The following is a 4,415-nucleotide window of genomic DNA, read 5'->3' as shown; positions in this document are numbered from 1 at the left end:
CTCTCTCTCTCTCCTCTCTCTCTCTCCTCTCTCTCTCTCTCTCTCTCTCTCTCTCTTCTCTCTCTCTCTCTCTCTCTCTCTCTCTCTCTCTCTCGTCTCTCTCTCCCTCTCTCTCTCTCTCTCTCTCTCTCTCTCTCTTCTCTCTCTCTCCTCTCTCTCTCTCTCTCTCTCTCTGTCTCTCTCTCTCTCTCTCTCTCTCTCTCTCTCTCTCTCTCTCTGTCTCTTCTCTCTCTCTCTCTCTCTCTCTCTCTCTCTCTCTCTCTCTCTCTCTCTCTCTCTCTCTCTCTCTCTCTCTCTCTCTCGCTCTCTCTCTCTCTCTCGCTCTCTCTCGCTCTCTCTCTATCTCTCGCTCTCTCTCTCTCTCTCGCTCTCTCTCCCTGATTCCCCCTTCTCACTCCATACCTATAGTTACAAGTAGTATCTGTCCTCCCGGTGTCTTTTTTATTCTCTCTATCGATCCGTCTATCTAGCCTTAGCTACAATGATTGTACTTCGAAGTACTTCATCTATCTATATGACCATGATCTAACTGAGCTCATTGTTATGAATGTCCTGGCGTTCCAGGTGAACTTTCTTATCGCTCAACAGGTGTATTGCTTGTATACAGTAGGGCATCGGGTGTGAACTGGTATGCGCCCAAGGAAACCTTTCAAAGCCGGGACACAAGTGACATCGTTTTGTGGGAATCTTTAGATGGTTTGCCCTCCAGTGCGTAATGAATAACAAGTACTGAAGTAGTTGAACCCAGTGGCTGGACCTGTACGTGTATAATAATCACTTCTGTCCTCAGATTGTGTATACTGTATACTGTATACTTATGGTTACGACGTCACACAGCTGTATTGTCCTCCGATCCTTGGCACACAGTGAGACCAGGAATCCTTCTCCACTTGGTTTGCACCAGGGATTTGTTTATGGCTGCTGTGACAAGTACTGTGTGTTCAGGATGGATCGTGCCAGGAGGTGGATGTGGCTGCCCAAAGTACTCCATGGTATAGGGTACAGAGAGGTCACCACCTCCTCACAACCGCGCGTCTCTGCACAATACTAATACTAGAACTCAATCGCTTCAATCGTTGACATCATTGAAACCGAGACAATTCGCAGCACTCGTTACCAATGTCACTGCACGTTTTATTCCAAAACCGGGTTTATTTAAACAATCTCTCTCTCTCTCTCTCCCTCTCTCTCTCTCTCTAGGTTACCAATGTAGTTATGCACTACAGAAGAACAAAGGGGCAAGGCTAGTCTGAGTTTCATGCTTATGCAGCCAGTCATCAGACAACAACAGCCTGTGTAATATCGACGAGTGCCAGGTACACAGTACTCGAAGCTCACAAAGGTTCCGTAGAAAGGTCAACCCAGTTCGGCCATTAGGCAATTGTGTCGGGCACAGATTTCCATGCTGACACTTGCACAGCCGATTCTACGTCACTCGAACCAAAGAAGAATGTCGAAAGAACGGAATACATGTACATGTACATATACAACCATCTACAAAAAAGCTTCTTTCTGCTTGGCATTGTTTGCGCCAAGTGAGCCTTAACCCCTAGTGCGAACAGAGTGCATTTCCTTTCTGAAAAGGAGTTTGTCTGTGCCGCTCGGGGAATTGAGGACATCATTACAACTGCACGTTGGGGCATTGTTTTAAAACAGCAGCGCCCAGATAGAAATATTTGCGCCCAGGAATGTGCAGGAATGTGCAGGAATGTGCAGGAATGTGCAGGAATGTGCAGGAATGTGCATGCGAATATAGTCTGAGTATACTATAGACACAAGGCAGAACAACAGAGACCAACAATGTTCTCATGACTCCGAGTTTCGTGTTCAAAAACACTCGTCAAGAGGCTATCCGTAGTCATAGATAGGAATGCGCACGTACTGGTAATCTCGTTGACCTGCATACAATTATGTGCATATCTCACTAAGTAAACAAAAGATTCCCCCATTGGAAAGTGTCAATTGTTTCACAATGCTCAATCGCAATGTTCTGTTGACACAATCCTGCATGTAGCTTGCCATTAGGTTACCATGGCGACAACGCTGCCTACACTAAGGGTAAGAATTACTAAGATTGAGAACTAACTACTGTGACTTGATAGAAGGGGTCGCGGCACTTAGAGTCTTTGCACGTACAGAACTCTACATCACTAGATGCAGGGCGCAGGTTTGATTCCAGCATCGCATCTGCTGCCAGTTGCTGAGTTGGCGTGGATGTGCAGTACGGACGATCCCCTTGAGCGGTAAAACACTCCATAAAGGCTTGCTATTCTGGCGTCGGAACAAAGGGGTCCTCGAAACGCATAAGTGACAGTGGCGAACTAAGCCCATTTTACATGCATGCGCTCTGACCTACATGTATAGTCAACGCGGCATGAGGATGAAGCTTTGGGGTTTTCGCTGTCCGGGCACTTGTCCCGCTGACCGCCCACGCGCTACTTATACGAAATCTTATTCACTTTCACTTTGGTTTTTATAGTCCTCTGCGCTTTACATACCAACCGTTCATGTACTGGACATGATTGTATACTTTGGGTAGCTGCCTGGGTATACTTGCATATATGTACAAGTACATACTAATTGTATACAGTAAAATCTGCCAAGGCGACCACTCGGATAAGGCGACCACCTGCCCCAGAAGACCACTATAACCAGGACCAAGGGATGCTATTTGCAGTCAAACGACCCTGGATAACACCTGGCAACAGAGACCACATTTTGAAGGTCCCTTGAGCGGTCGCCTTAGACAGGTTTCACTGTACTAAAATTTGGCGGAGTATCTTAAACACCAGATGGTCATCCCCCGTGGTGTTCCCCCAGGAGAGATGCCCTGGGTTCTATCAATCTGTTGACAATCCAAAACTGGACAAAGTGGCCACACAGCTCACAGCTCACTGTGGACTACAAAATTTAATGTAATAGTACAAAGAGGCACTTGAACTCTTGATTGATCGGCTTCATGATGCTCAGCTCGACTCGTGTCAAGCACACTGATGAAGTAGAACTCTATCGATTTCGAATTTTGTGTCCACAATCCCAGATGTCGGCCCTCAGATGAAGCCACGACGCACGACAAAAGAGCTGGGAGCCAATAGAGGCAAGTCAATTAGGAGTAATTAGGAGCTCAAGTACTGATTATACGGATGGCAGTAATTGGAGCGCGAAGTGAGTGCGTGGGATCGCAAGTGCCGCAGTAAGAGGGTTCGAGTGGCTTCTGTCAGCTACATCGATGTTTACAAGGTTGTATCTTGTTGCTGAAGGGAACGTGAAATTACACAACAATTGTGATAATCCGCACTATGTACATGAGTGACTGTACATTGAAAGAACGAAGCACTTGTACTGGCAAGTACGTCTTGTATTTGATCCACTCTACAGCTGTATGATGTTTGCCTAGGAGGAAACCGTAGGCAGTGGCAACGCCGCAACCTGTACCAAGAGTACACGAATCCATTTCGGGAAAACGTGTCTGGTAGCGCGTGGCGAGGAAATTTTTTCAAACGCTTAGTTCCTCCATCGCGAAGGATCGTGGAGGAATTACAATCACTTTTGAATCGGTGACATGCGGATGAATAACACATTCTTGGGTCCGCATCTGCGACTGACAGTGATCAAAAGGTTGCAAGTGGAAGGACGAGATTCTATGGGTAGGAGGGGCAATTCGGGGCGGTGAATTGAAACAGTAATTATACATATACATGTACATGTACATGTATTTTATCCAAGTACTGAACTCTGAAGGACTCTCTCACGCACATGCTCACGGTCAATTCTGCTGTCGTGAGTCCCATTCCGGACGGATACGAGAATAATAACAGCTCAAGGAATACGTACATGTACGTGTACATGTACTCGTTTGAATGGATGGCGTTGGCAGCTACAATGTTGGAAGCCAATAGCATTCACCAGCCGTTACAGGTTTCATGTCAGCCTCTCTCCACACAGTACGTTTAGAACAATGGAATCACACCTCACCTACACGTATACACATTCATCCTGCTACATGTACACCGTTATCAATACACAGTAACTGTTGTACAATAGTGTATTGTGTGTCTAGTGGTGCCTGAGTTTCATGTCGAAGCGAACCGTGTCCATTAAACACGTCCCCATTGCGACTCATTTGCGAGGAGGGTATGGTGTGGGGAAGGCACAATGTTTAACTTCACATGTGGAATGTTGAGTTAGACAATGTGGTCTGGCCATATACATACCGGCAATGCGGTATTGTCTCTCCCCTGTGTGGCTTGTTTGTTTGTTTGTATTCTTTATTTATTTGGTTGGTGGGTGTAATAGTACACGTATGAAAGTCACAAAGCAGAATTGCCCTTGACTTGCGAAAAGGAACTTCTGTACAAAAGTCAGATACAATCATGTACATGTACATGTACATGTACATGCACCATTGATCTTGT

Source organism: Sycon ciliatum, chromosome 10, assembly GCF_964019385.1.
Source record: "Sycon ciliatum chromosome 10, ocSycCili1.1, whole genome shotgun sequence".
Lineage (NCBI taxonomy): Eukaryota > Metazoa > Porifera > Calcarea > Leucosolenida > Sycettidae > Sycon > Sycon ciliatum.
Note: the sequence above shows the minus strand (reverse complement) of the source record.